This window comes from Wyeomyia smithii, chromosome 2, assembly GCF_029784165.1.
Source record: "Wyeomyia smithii strain HCP4-BCI-WySm-NY-G18 chromosome 2, ASM2978416v1, whole genome shotgun sequence".
In the NCBI taxonomy this organism is placed as follows: domain Eukaryota; kingdom Metazoa; phylum Arthropoda; class Insecta; order Diptera; family Culicidae; genus Wyeomyia; species Wyeomyia smithii.
In genome coordinates this window covers 183,952,608-183,968,147 of record NC_073695.1, presented here as the reverse complement: position 1 = coordinate 183,968,147, position 15,540 = coordinate 183,952,608, and the positions used below count along the sequence as shown (strand labels likewise).

The window sequence follows — 15,540 nt, the reverse complement described above, 5'->3', positions numbered from 1 at the left end:
TCGGCTCCATCAGCGGGCTGCAATTACGTACTGACGAATCCTGTCGGGGGCTTCTGTTTGTTTGTATAAATAAATTAGATTTATATCGCGCCGCCAGAACGCACGCTCCTTAACATCGCTAGATTACAGTGTATTTGGGTCGAATTATGCGAAAACAAAAAAATTGACGGTAATTTCGGCTAATAAGCGTGTTATCAACAGATCGTTTATGTGTGAACGGATACCGTACAAAGAAAGTTATTTTGAAAAATAAAGGCGGTAAATCAGTGTGTTTTTGCCGATAATTAGATAAGCTATAGATTGAGCTGACGTCAAAAACTCAAAGGTCAAACATGTGTCAGTAATAAACAAAGCCTTCGAAATAACGGTTTCTCATTTTTTCTTTCGTGAGCAGCTCTACGCTTATATATTTTGAGGTTACTAATTTTGATCACGCCATCGATAAGTAAAGAAAAATCTAGTAGAAAAACAAATTTAACTTTAACTAAGAGTTAATTGTAAATGACTGCTTTTGTGCTACCATGATTGCTGGTTTCTCACATTAACTGTCGTTGTCCGAGGTTACCAGTGAGCCGAACTAGACGAATTTTTTGATTACCTCGAGCATATCGCTGTAGATCACATTACTGCCTAAGCGGACCATGTCAAGCTCGGTTCCACCAGCCAGCATGTACTTTGTTTTGGGTAATCTCCAACTCAACCTTTCCTGCCTTGCGTTGTAGAGTGTTATACTGCTTTGCCTCAAATGTTCTGCCGACAATATCTACGTCGTCAGGTGAAGCAGACCAATTGGCTGGATCGATTGAAAGTCATTGAACATCGCTTGTCGCATTATAGCTTCTAGCGTGGTGTTGAACAGCATGCAAGAGAGACCATTGCCTTATCGAAGTTCCCTGCGGGATTCGAATGAACTGGATAACCCAGCATTAGTCGCAGGCTTGATAAGTTAGAAGTAGTCGTATTTGCGCGTATAAATCATCCTTGCCATCATTCCCATTCGGGGGATGATCGGGGCTACCACCCAATCACTCGCTTCTGCATCTCGCCCAGCACGATGTGTGTGTTGCCGCAGCTCTGGTAGATGGTATGATTATCCCGGAACGTACGGACCATACGTTCTTTCCAACACACTTCCTGCATCTCTAAGGATAGAGGAGTTCCATGTTCCGAGTTCCCAATCGTTAATCCATATTCGTCATCTGGGTCAATGCCGATTCGGTCCGATTTTTTTTGTTCTTGGTTGCGTTTCCATGTCAAAAAATCTAGACTCAAGAATAATTTTCTAAGAGAACGTAAGCATTTCGGCGTAGGTTTAATTCAAAGCATTGTATCTCAGAAGCCATTGTACAGAAATCTGTCTGTCTGATCCATATAGACATGCAAACTACTGAATCGATCGGCGTGAAAATTTGTATGCAAGCATCTTAGAGGACGAAAAAAAGTGATAAGTATTGTTCGAAATCCCTCCCTATTCTGAAGGGAAGGGGTTCCATATATATGAAACACAAATTTTTGCACAACTCGAGAACTAATTGAGCAAATGATACAAAATTTGACATGTAGATATGTTTGAGGACAAGAAATACTTTTGTGATGGTACGACACTTCTCTCATTTTTGAAAAAGAGGGCTCCCATACAAATAAAACACAAATTTCTGCATAACTCGGGAACTTATCAAGCAAATGGAACCAAATTTGGTATGTGAAGGTTTTTGGAGGTGAGAAATGTTTTTATGATGATTTGACACCCATCACTACTTTTGAAGCAGGAGGAGGGGCTGTAAAACGGCTAAAAGTGGCCAAATACCATTAAATATGGGTATTTCCGTAATCGTGATGATGCACAGAAGCCAAAAATCAACCTCAGATACAATTGTTCATTCTAAGGAGACGACTTCCAGTTTCTGGGAAATAGCCCAAACGATCGAATATCACCCAATGTGGGTGTTACCGGAAAATGACCGAATATCATCCAATATGAGTATTTGAAGAGTCGTATCATTTAAGTAACAAAAATTGACGGAACGAAGTTTGCATGAGCAGCTAGTAATCAATAAGGGGCCATCCACATTCTACGTGGACAGATTTTTGATGATTTTGACCCCCCCTCCCCCTCCGTGGACAACTGCCCATATAAATCCTAAAAATTTTGTATGAACCGTGGACATTATACAGAATCCCCCCCACCCTAAAGCTGTCCACGTGAAATGTGGATGGCCCCTAAAGCTTCGTAAATAATGTGACGCGAAAAAAAAAAACAAAATATGACCAAATAAAATTTATTTGACCCAAATAACAAACAAAAATTTACAGAGAAAAAAAGATTTGATTTTTGAAGTTCGTTTTTCAAAGCAACCTGAAAATATAACTTTCGGTAAAAAGTCTGGGATGAAGAAATAAAGTTCATTAAGATAGACAGTGTATGCAGCTGGGAAACTGAAAAATATGATACAAACTTGGAAAAAAATATATCGCATCCAGATTTTATTTCAACCCATATACTCCTTGTCTTCGGCATGATGTTTTGTCCAACTAAAATGCTGACACGGTGGAACCATTTAAAAACCTATAATCGTATCAGATTCCATTATCGCATATTCTGTTGCTTATCCCTATCAATAACAATTACTGCTCTACAGGCGTTATTGAAAGATAAATGTTTAATTGAAGATTAAGTTTACCCGTTATGTGCTCTACAGAAAAAAAACACCCTTACAACTGCTGTAACTTTGAAAATTTTCATCCGATTTTGATCGTTTTAGTACTAAAAGATTCAGAAACTTATCTTCTTTGAAATCAGTGACAGGGGTACCTCGAAATCCGGATTTCCGGAGATATGTTCCTAAACTAAGGATTGATACCTCATGTGAGTACTTCTGGAATCGGGATGATGTTCAGAGACTTGCGAACGACCTTATTGGCCATTTTGAATATCAAAAAGGTGACTTCCGGTTTCTGAAAGTAAATTGAATTTGGCCGGATACCATCGAAAATGGGTATTTCCGGAATCGGAATTAGTCCCAGAGACCCGAAATCAACTCCAGACGCTATTTTGAAGTTCAAGATGGCGACTTCCGGTTTTTGAAAAACAGCTGAAATTGACCAAATACAACCTCATAAGACTATTTTCGGAATCAAAATGATGTCCAGAGACTTGAAAACGAATGCAAAAATGGCAACTTACGGTTTGTAGAAATGATCCGAATTTGACCAAATACCACCCAATATGGGTACTTCCGGAATCGGGATGATGCTCAGAGACCGTAAATCAACCATAGCTGCCATTTTGAATTTCGATATAGTGACTTCCGGTTTCTGGAAAACAGCCAGAATTGACCAAATATTACCTTATATGAGTACTTATGGGATCGGAATGATATCCAGAGACCTGAAAACGACCCTAGCGATCATTTTGAAATTTTGAATATCATAATGGTGACTTCCGGTATCTGGAAAAAGGAAAGAAAGCCGAACACCACCCAAGATGGGTATTCCCGGAATCGGGACGATTCCTAGAGACTGACAATCAATCTCACACGCCATTTTAAAATTCAAGGTGGTGACTGTCGGTTCGTCTGTTGCCGTGTTTTTGGTCTCTGATTTTCGGAGCATCTGGGCATCATCCTGATCCCGGAAATACCCATATTCGACAACATTCGGCCAATTCTGGTTCTCTTTCAGAAAGCGGAAGTCGCCGTTTTGGAATTAAAAATGACCTCTGTGGTCGTTCTCATGTCTCCGGATATCGTCCCGAAACCTGAAACTACTCATGTGAGGTGGTTTTTGATCAATTTTAGCCACTTTCCGGAAACCGGAAGTCACCATCTCAAACTTCAAAATGGCGTCTGAGTTGATTTCCAGTCTCTAGGCATCATCTCGATTCCGGAAATTTTCATATTCGATGGTATTTGGTCAATTTTGATTCTTTTCCAGATACCGGAATCCAGAATGGCGTCAGGGGTCGATTTACGGTCTCTATATAGCATCCCGGTCCTGAAAATACCCATATTGGATGGTACGTGACGTTGTATTATTTAATTGTTTTTATGGCCACTAGAAGCCCCGGTGTAATCTGTTCCAGAAGAACCATTTGGGGGCATATCACTGTAACACCATAAACCCTAAATATGACCTGTGGAAGTAATTTTATTAACTTTGGACCAAAATAAGATTCATTTTTTACAAATGTTCTTGAAATTCCTGGGTTTCGAAACATATCCCCATAAAAACCGCTTTTCCGGCAATGAAATTGTGACCGCAGACTCTTATTTCAAAGTAGAGAAGTTACTGAATCTTTTGGTGCTGAAAGTATCGAAATCGGATGAGAACTGTCATAGTTACAAGAATTACGATTTGTGGTATCCGGGTATCCCGTCGGGTATTTAGGAGTGAAAAAATTTAACTCTGCCATATTGACCCCCCTTGTTACTATATCAAAACTAATGTTATCAAAAGTTTGCTTTTAATGAGCTTTGAGTCACTGAGTTTCAACATTTTTGATTACATTAAATTATGAAATCTCTTTTTTTGAAATCTAAAACGGTACCCAGGTATCCCGTCTAGCACATAACGGTTAAAAAAATCATTTCCATCACTTTTTAAAATATTTGTACTCTGGTGATTTTAATGATTTGGATAGATATTTCCGTTGAAAAAGCTCATAATAGTTAACATTCTACCTCTGGTTCAAGTTATTTCGTTAACACCAAACATTTTTGTAAATAAAAAAAAACAGTTGAATTTTCTTCGGAATTTATTGTGTGTTGAAACTTGACATAATTCTAAAACTTTTGGTAAAACGTTCAGGACGGAGAAATGTAAGACAACATTTTACTTAAAAGTTGTAAAGATTTTTTTGCAATTTCAATTTTTGGAAGAATGTTTTTCGTTTGCTAACATGAGGCATTCCATAGAAAAGAAATAAAAATAAATATTTTTTCTTGAACATGTCATTTCCAACTTTGCTGAAAATATCACAGTTGTTCTTTTTTTGAAAATAAGGTTAATTTATGACATCAGTTGTTCATGTTGACTCACGTTTGTTGTTTTTAAAGGGCCGATCCAAAAGCGTGACTGGTGAATAATATTCTATATCAAAAAAACGGTTTGTTTGATTGAAATAGTATCTTTGGCAAAGTTGTAGGTAACAATGTTGCGGATTTATAAAAAAATATATACAATATGAAAAATTTTCATTTTGTATGCCAAATTTTGCAACTTTACACAACATACAAAATATCTATATTTCAAATCAAATATTTTTCCCCAATAAAGATAACATCGTTTACTACTATCTGTCAAAATTTGATTATGGTAAAATAAGAAACAAAAAAATATAAAATTTACAAAAAATATATTTTATTTGAGCCAAAATGGTTTGTTTAATTTATGCTTTATATTAGATTGCCACTCTTGACAGTTCCATATCAAGCGTGAGGATAGCTGGTGAGATATTGGATGCTTCTCTGATGTTAAATGGTTTGAAGCAGGGTGACGGGCTTTACTTTCTACTTCAAACTTTTTGTTCAACATTGCATTGAAAGGTGCTGTACGGAGGGCTGGCATGCAGGAAAGTGGTCCCATTATAACGATGTCCTGCATGCTCCTAGGTTTTGCGGATGATATCGACAGTATGGTATTAACCGTAAAGCGATGGAAGAGGCTTTTGGACCTCTCAAGAGGGAAGCTGCGAGAATAGGGCTCGTCGTATACTCTGGCAAAACAAAGTAGCTGGTGGCAAAACAAAGAGCGTGGTAGCCCGTCGGATGCTAGTCTTCGAAGTAGTTGATGAATTTATTCACCTGGGTACATTAGTGACGTGCGACAATGAGGTAAGCCGTGCGATAAATAGGCGAATAGCGGTTGCAAACAGGGCTTCTACAGATTGCGTAGCTAAATGCACGTCCCGCAGCTTGCAAGACCGTATAAAACTAATTTTCTTTAAAACACTTATTTATCCGGTAGCCCTCTATGGCTATGAAGCATGAACACCGAAAGAGGTTGATCCTTAGCTGCAAAATAGAAAATGGTGTTTGACGCAATCACAAGAACCATAAAGAATACCAGGGATAGAAATCATCGGATATAGTCTAGCGGTTAGAACACGGCCGGTTTCAGTGACCTGGGCATGTAACTAGAATGCCGGAGGAATGACCAGTAAATACAGTATTTGCCAGGAATCCCTATAATGAAGGTCTCGATTGGCGTTGACATCGGGGAAGACACTGCACTCGCTGTATTTGTGCTGTTGACGAGGATGTCAAAAGTTATTCCAGATGAAAGCCGAGAAAAGAATTTTTCTGCACACCAACGTTTTTTTTAATTTTAATTTTTTTTAATTTTTTTTTATTTGTTTTTTATTTTTATTTTTTTTAAATTTTTTTTTTAATTTTTATTTTTAATTTTTATTTTTTATTTTTTTTTATAGGGGGGTAGTTTGTAATGATTTATGTATTTATGTACTAAAATATCTATTCAGAATAAGTATTGTGTGTTCTGCCACAAATGGTGACATTTCAACACTATCATATATATTTGTACACTTTTTAGTATTATTGAATGTTATTAGCTTTCGCAGTTAAGATAATGTAATTGTAGGAAAATTATTAATCCTACTTGTCAAGAAAAATAAAGGAATAAAACGAAACTTAAAATAAACTTAAAACTATCTTACTGACTATAAAGTGAGCTAATCGTTGCAATTGAGGATGGCAACGAATTTTTGTCGGAATTTGTTGATAATTTGGCTTGACATATTTTCTAATGTTTCGACATTAGTGAGCCTATGTAGCTCGTTCGTGCTTAACCAGGGAGGATGCTTCAAAATCATTTTCGAAAGTTTATTCTGAATCCTTTGAAGTGTCTTCTTCCTGGTTGCACAACAACTTGTCCAGATGGGAACTATAAGATTGGGCCCAAGATACTCCCCTGAGGAACACCAGCTCTAACAGGCAATCCATTAGATTTACCATTTAGATAGTTAACCTGGAGAGTGCGGTCAGTTAAATAACTTTGTATCATTTTTGTGAGGTAAAGCGGAAAACTGAAATTTGACATTTTAGCTATTAAACCTTTATGCCAAACACTGTCGAATGCCTTTTCTATATCTAGAAGAGCAGCTCCAGTCGAATAGCCTTCAGATTTATTAGTTCGAATCATATTTGTTACTCTAAGTAACTGATGAGTAGTGGAATGCCCATGGCGAAAACCAAACTGCTCATTTGCAAAAATTGAGTTCTCATTAATATGTGTTATCATTCTATTAAGAATTATTCTTTCAAAAAGTTTGCTAATTGAGGAAAGTAAACTAATTGGTCTATAACTTGATGCCTCAGCTGGATTCTTTTCGGGTTTTAAAATTGGAGTGACTTTGGCATTTTTCCATTTCGTAGAAAAATGTGCTAGTGCAAGCCATCTGTTAAAAATTTTTATCAAGAAATTCAAAGAGTTTTCGGAAAATCTTTTGATGAGGATATAGAAAATCCCTTCATCTCCTGGTGCTTTCATGTTTTTGAATTTTTTGAGAATGGTTCGCACCTCATTCAAGTTTGTCTCCAATACCTCTTCGGGAAGAAATTCTTGGGTGGTGATCTGAACATACTTTTGGTTTACTTCATTTTCAATAGGACTTACTACGTTCAAATTGGAGTTATGAACACTCTCAAACTGCTGAGCAAGTTTTTGAGATTTTTGTTCATTCGTTAGAAAAATGCAATCACCATCTTTGAGGACTGGAATGGGCTTCGAGGGTTTCTTAAGAACCTTCGAAAGCTTCCAGAAAGGTTTTGAATAAGCTTTTAGTTGTTCAACTTCTCTCATGAAATTCTCATTTCGCAAGAGGGTGAATCTATGTTTAATTTCCTTTTGTAATTCTTGAAAAATAATTTTCAAAGAGGGATCACGAGATCTTTGGTATTGACGTCTCCGTATGTTCTTCAAACGTATAAGAAGTTGAAGTTCACTGTCAATAATTGGTGCATTAAATTTCACTCTTGGCTTAGGAACTGATAAATTCCGGGCATTGAGTATTAAGCTGCTGAAATTTTCTAATGCTCTGTCAATGTCAGCACTATTTTGTAAAATAATATCATCATTCAAATTTTCTTCGATCGTAGATCGATATCTATCCCAATTAGTCTTGTGATAATTTAACACAGATCTAGTGGGATTTAAAATAGTTTCATGGGAAATAGAATATGTTATGGGAAGATGATCAGAATCAAAGTCAACAACAACAATATCGCATGCAACCCTGGGAGGCTTATGCGGTCTCGATCAACTAGATTAGTTGAGAGAATTCGTTATCGATATTGTTTTTGGCACATTTTGCATGTGTAGGATAAGTACAACGATACACCGTGCCCCAGTGCTGAGTCGAGAAAATTTCCAGCTCGAAAAGATCCTCGACCTGATCGGGAATCGAACCCGATATCACAACCGTGTGGGAGAGCTAGCCGACCGACATCGCTAACCACAGAACCACAGGGACCACAGGGAATCAAAGTCAGCATGAGTTAATAAATCACTGCATGAATGGCTTTGATTTGTTAGTACCAAATCAATTGTAGATGGATTCCTAATAGAAGAATAACATGTAGGACCATTTGGAAATAAAATTCCAAGATCGATGTTTCGCATTAAAATCACCGATGAATAAAAATTTAGATTAATTTCTTGTGAGTTTTTGCAAATCTCCCTTGAAATAATTTTTTCGCTCACCAGTGCATTGAAAAGGCAAATACACTGCGGCTATAAATAAAATGCCAATACTTGTTTCAATTTCAATTCCCAAACTCTCGATAACTTTGGTTTCAAGATCGGGTAAAACACGATGTTTTATTCGACGGTGGATAACTATTGCAACTCCACCACCGGCAACATCAATTCTATCAAACCTATGAACTATAAAATTTGGTTTTTTTTTAGTTTAATATTTGGCTTTAAAAGCGTTTCAGTCACAACTGCAATATGCACATCGTGGACTGTCAAAAACACATTTCATACATTTTGCAGCCATATGGCAGTTTCGAGTTCCATGACCATAGGCTTGACAATTCCGACATTGTGTAAGATTATGGATTCCTCCATGTCTCTTGAAATTTTCCCACTTTATTCGCACGTTGAATAAAACACGTGCTTTTTCTAAACATTTTAAATTATGTACTTTGGTACGATCAAAATGTACTAAGTAATTTTCCTGGTGTATTCCAGTTTGAAAAATTTTGGCATTTGCCTTTTGTTTCATCAAAATTACTTGGTTGGGGGCAAAACCAAGAGATTCTGACAAACAATCTTTGATTTCATCAATACTTTGATCATTTGAGAGACCTTTCAACACAGCCTTAAACGGTCTCTTGTTTTTGGCATCAAAAGAGTAAAATTTATACATCTTTTCAGTCAAATACTGTAAAAGATGTTTATGGCCATCAAAAGATTCGGCCAAAATACGAATTTCGCCTTGGCGACCAATTTGAAAATTAACTTTCACTTTCGATAAAAATGATGAAAGTTCTGATCGAAATTCTTTAAAGTTTGCTACAAATACCACAATAGGTGGAACTTTAACCTTCTTCATAACGGCTTTATGCTCAGTGTGAGAAGTTTGGAATTCTAGATCCCCAACAGAAGAAAGAATATCATACCTGTTAGTCGAAATTTCAGTGTCACTTGGAAGAGATGCCTCACGTTTCCTTGATGCCGCATCAAAGCGAGCTTTTTTATTTTTTCCAGGCATAAATGGAAAACTTCACTACACTTTCACTTCACTATAGAATTTGAGTAGAAATATCTCAAACCAAATTAATTCACTAAACACTCGTTAACTTTAAAAACAAATTTATTACTGTGCCTTTCAACAGGTAGTCTTTTAAAAAGATTGCCTGTTGAAAGCGAAAAACAAAATTTTAATATCTCTCGGTAGTCTAAGACTTAGCTTCGAGCTGTTGGTAAAATGCGACCGTACTGTAGGACAGTTCAAGTCGATCCGATGCACACCAACGTTGATAATCCAATTTGTTCCGCAATAAAAATCGGAAAATCAACCGTGTGCTCAAACGTTTCAGGTAGCGAAAGAGTGTGGATCAAGTGCTTCAAGGTAAGCGTCGTAGTGAAACATACGACCTGCTATCAGCTGAAGCATAAGGTGTTGAGAATCATCAGAGCAAACTCTGCTGCTACGCTGCTGCTCTTATCGAGCCAGCAAGCAACCAAACAGAACGTTGAAGCAAAGTTTCGTCATCAAAACTCAAACGCGGAAGGTTTTGACGAAGTAATAAGGATGCCTGCTTATCGACGATGAAACCTACGTCAGAATGGATTTCCGACAGTTTTCTGGCCAAAAATTCTTTATGGTGACGGTACGAGAAGATGTTCCTGCTAGATTTAGGTTCACTTTATGGACAAATTTGTCAAAAAACTGATGATTTGGCAAGGGGCATGCAGCTGCGGAGCAAAGACCAAAGTGTTCGTGAGGAATAAGATGATGGACTCGAAGCTGTATAAGGAAGAATGCCTCGAAAATCGTGTACTATCTTTCATTAAAACCCATGATGTTTTGGCCAGATTTGGCGAGTTGCCACTACAGCCAGGAAGTGGTTCCGCGATAATAACGTAGATTTCATCGGTAAAAACATAAATCCGTCCAACTGCCCGCAGTTTCGGCCCATCGAGAGATTTTGGGCAACAATGAAGCGGAAGCTTAGGAAAAACTCTAATCCGCACGAGAGTCACAAATGAAATAATTCTTCGGTCTCAATATTGTCCCCCAAAACGTTTTAGAAAAAATAGGGCAACAGTTTTTGTAATTGAGTAACTATAACTTTTTATAGAAAAACTTCTGAGAATTTTTCACAAAAGGCACTAAAGTTCTCATCAAAAAACAAATTTTTCTAATTTTTGTCTCTGTCACAATTTAATTGGAATTTACAAGTTTTTCTCTAAAGAATCAAAGACCAAACTACTGTACTTTGGAAGCAAGGATATTTTTTCATTAAGTAGTCACGGTGGTAATTTGAAGAACAAAAGACATTTTGGAAATATACAACAACATAATTCCGCCAACCACGCTCGACGCCTGGGTTCGAATCCCAACGCCGACATAGGTGTCGATGGTTGTGGGATGGCGTGATCCACTCACAACCAACCCAACTGGTCTAAATTCAATCCTAGCCGACACCGTGAGATTTTTTTTTTTATTCTCGTTTATTTTCCGTCGGTCTAGTTCCACCACTGTTGTGGCCAATCACCGACGCCCAGGGAGGCGACTCCACACCCAGGACCCTAACTCACGACCCGTTAATTAACGGACCAGCGCCAACGGCTTTACTTCCTCATGCGATGAAAGGCGTGATCCCAGAGATTTTTCGCCTCCGAAAATCTCCCGGTGTCGGCTAGGATTGAATCTAGACCAGTTGGGTTGGTTGTGAGTTGATCACGTCACCTCACAACCATCGACACCTATGTCGGCGGTGGGATTCGAACCCAGGCGTCGAGCGTGGTTGACGGAGACGTTACCAACCACACTAGGCCCCCGCTCGACACCGGGAGATTTTCTGAGGTGAAAAATCTTTGGGATCACGCCTTCCATCGCATGAGGAAGTAAAGCCGTTGGCGCCGGTCCGTTAATTAACGGGTCGTGAGTTACACTCAAAATATTTTTCACATTATTGTTACGTGAAATTTCCTGTACTTATTCATTTGCTGTCATTTTGCATGATTTATGTGACAAACATAACATCTACGTGAAAATCACATGCATACTATGTTTTATCACGTAGTAACTTGGCAACGTCAAACAGAATGTCATAGAAGAAGTATCGCTTGAACTCTCTATGTGAAAATACACAGAAATCAAAATGGCGAAGCTGTTGTCTAACTCAGTCTCTGACAATAAAATAGAATTTCTCGACGGCTTGCCAATAAGTGAGCTTTCGAAAAACCGTACGAATTTGACATCAAGCCTTGAGCTTACAGGTTTCACACAGATTTAGTTCAAAGGCCGAGGAGTTTCCCATACATAAACAGTTGCAGCTTACAATAGTTATCGCCGGCAAATGTCGTAATATTTGTCCGTTTTTATGTCGTTTGATTCATTTACGAATCGGCGATTTTGCATGGCCGTGCGATTTATCAAGCAACATATTTCTATAGTTTCTGAAAACTATTTGCCGTCTTTTAATTGGGGAAACAAAATTTGGAAATTTTACGTTGTATCAAGCGTAGTAGCTAGCAGATAATCGAATGCTTTCCATTTTACCGGTAGTTGAATTCTACGTGAAATTCACATAAAATGAATATGTCTGCTGTATAAAATTCATAGGATAAATCATATCACCAGATCACGATGAGCTCAAATGACAATCACGTAGAATCTACGTGAAAATGATAGTGGAAAATATTCACATAACTTATCCGGTAATTATGACGTGAAAATTATTTTGAGTGTAGGGTCCTGGGTGGAGTCGCCTCCCTGGGCGTTGGTGATTGGCACAACAACAGTGGCGGAACTAGACCGACGGTAAATAAGCGAGAATAAAAAAAAACAACATAACTGACGAATTCCTATAGTTTTGTGGTTCATCAAGATGGCGGTGATAATTACTAAAAGCGGTAGAAATATATAACGTCAATCCGTTACAAGATACAGATGGTTTTATTATCCCGGATTCCGAATGGACGTAGCGTTAAGGTTATATAGAACTGAAATTGCCATTTCAGCATTTCAAGATGAGACCTGGTATTGTCGTGGAGTGAAATCATAACTAAAATTTTTCCGCTTGGTTGTCCTGCTTGGTTGTTGATGCCGGTGCGTGACCGGCCAAATCCCACGATTTTCTGCGCTTAGGATTGTTATACTGTACCCGTTTTTCGTTACCAGTTACTATTCGATGTGAAAATCCCTTCCTTGACTTCCGTTGGATCAACTGATCACAGATAATTAAACTCCGTTTAATGTCCCTTGGCTTCATTTCATGTGAGACTCACGTATTTTCCGATGGGTTCAAGGAATTTTTTAACCGTCGTTAAATCATAGTTTGGACTGCTTGAAAAGTTTCTAGTACGCCGATAAAGTAATGTCAGTACATAGTTTAACGGAGAATATTTGTTGTATATGTGACGATGAACAGTCAAAAAACGCCTTGTAAAACAGATGCAAGTTAATTCCAATCCCCCATGAATGCTCATAGCGCAGTAAATATCATAACTCCTTAGAAAACAATAATATAATTTTCGGTTCAATTAAAAAGAAATTTAGTCTTATTTCGCCGATCGAATATTCGACACATCTCTAGAAATGGTTGCGTGAACGTTTTCTTTTGCGTATATTAACATTTTTTACAACATGTGTTTTGAAAGCATATCTAAATATAAAAATGGATTTTGTTTATTTCTAGAGAAACATTTCAAAAGCTCCTATCTGCTTCGATCGATTTTTTGATCGATCACTTTTATTCTATCACCACAGCTTTTTTAATGCCTTTTATGACAAGTCATTTGGACAAGTTGATAGCGGAGGGATCACTGAACGTAAACCACGCTTGGGAGAGTTACTAAAGCTGAATCATTACCAAAATGAAACGACGCTCCGGAAAAAACGAGAAAAGCAGATAGGACCTTCTGAAATGTTTATCTAGATTTACCAATAATGAGTCTTTCGACTCGTCACGATTTATTAGTTGTTATTGGGTCAATCATGTAGATATGAAGAAGAGTAGGTATCAGATTTGCAAATATTGTCAATCAAAGTGAACCAGCATTAAAGCGAAAACCTGAAAAACAAATGTAACAGGCTATCTGTTTCCATTCGTTTAGTACTTACAATAACGGTCAACTCTGAGACACTATCTAAGGAATGATGTTTGCACGAGAACACCAATATTTACACTAGGACCGATATAAACAAAACCAAATCACCGGTAAACTTAATTGTTTGCCTTCTTGGTTTGTGAGTTTGTCGACTATTTCGGCAACAATTCTCCAGTGAGAATCTCCGATCAGAACTTTTTTTCTGACTTTGTTCGATATTTTGCCAGTAAGTTTCAAATCGATTGCCCTCGAAACAGCCGTCCAACTAAGCGTAAGCAAAAAAGAACAAAACTCGTTGCGTCTGATCAGGGGAATCTTCAATCGACTGACTAGTTGTAGTCGCTTGGCGTGGTCTTTCTCTTATCCGTAGACCTGGCAGAGATTTTCATCTGGCGTGCATTCAGGGAACTCCTTCTCCAAGCCTGCTGCTGTGGTGTGAAGCAAGGGGCAGGCTCGCATCAAAAATGCAATTTATCGCCTAATTTCCATCGAGCGCCAAAAGCGTCGACTTCGTCGTCGCCTTCTCTGTCACAATCATCAGTGCTTTCGCTGGAGAGATTTTTTTCCACAAAGAATCACCGGAAGATGAGGAAATTGAAAGCTTCGTTAGTCGCTTAACTAGATCTAGTTTGGCTAGACGTATATCCCAAAGAGTATCATATATATTGAGGGGGAAATCGCAGTCGCCCAAGTTGATGGAAAAGCTAAATCTAGCCTGTAATCGATTTGCTAACTACGATGTAATGGAAATGATGACACATATATGAGTCACGTTGAACGTGTGACGTTTTGACATTGCTGAACATATATTTGCTTTCGATTTAGTGCACTCGATTTAGGTTGATTAAATCTTACGTTTCAAAAAAATGTGATGTAATAGAGTTATAGAATGAAGTGTGCTCTCACATCAATCAGAATTTAATCAATTAAAAAACTTTCCTATCGCATTTGAACAAAATAGTGGTTAATTAATTAAAGCGGAATAGTTGCAACCGCATGCAATTTTGCGGTCCATCGGATCAGCCAGGCGATTTAAACACATTTTGATGATAATTAACGAAAATTCCCGTAAGCAGTTGTGAACTCTTTGGAGCGTTCATGCATTCGAACAACTCAAGCAAAAAACTTGTTCCACACCCACACCAACCCTGGTGGGCCACTCCATCATATGTGTTATCATTAGATCCCTATATGGAGATTAGAAACAACAGCTCATACAAACTTGCGACAGCAGTGTGTATTTCCCCAGTACACACATGCTCTGGCAAACATCCTTTCCAAAAATGGGAGCGCCGGGTGCCATCAAAACTGATAAATCACCGAGCGCTCCCAGGCGGATTGTTGTGCAGGTACCCCCGCAAACCCCATTTATTTTCGGTTGGGACGGTACCATTTTCGGCTCCAACACCACCAGTTGATGGCAGTGCTAGGAATTGATTGTACCGACGGTGTGTGCGTTTTTTGGTGCCTTCTGCAACCTACATCGCTAGCCGCCGTCCGCTTGTAAAGCTGTAAATCCACAGTTCATTCCCCACACGTGGTGGATTAATTTCTGCTTAGGAACGAAAGGGGAGATAATGTCAGCCCCGGCCAAAGCTGTCGCATTTTTATTTCGAAACCAGCGCCAGCGATTTACATTTTCCCTCCGCTGCCGCACCTCTCGACGAGAGCGGTGGAACTCGAGATGAGGACCATTCTCCTGTGAAGGAGAAAGACATATTTTACCATTTCATTAAA

General features: G+C 38.3%; 1 protein-coding gene across 2 annotated transcripts in view; it reads left to right on the top strand.

The window, feature by feature from the left end:
• Positions 1-15,540, top strand: part of LOC129725952 (nyctalopin-like) — a 296,366-nt gene that overhangs the window by 38,742 nt on the left and 242,084 nt on the right. The gene's annotated exons all lie outside the window — the stretch shown is intronic.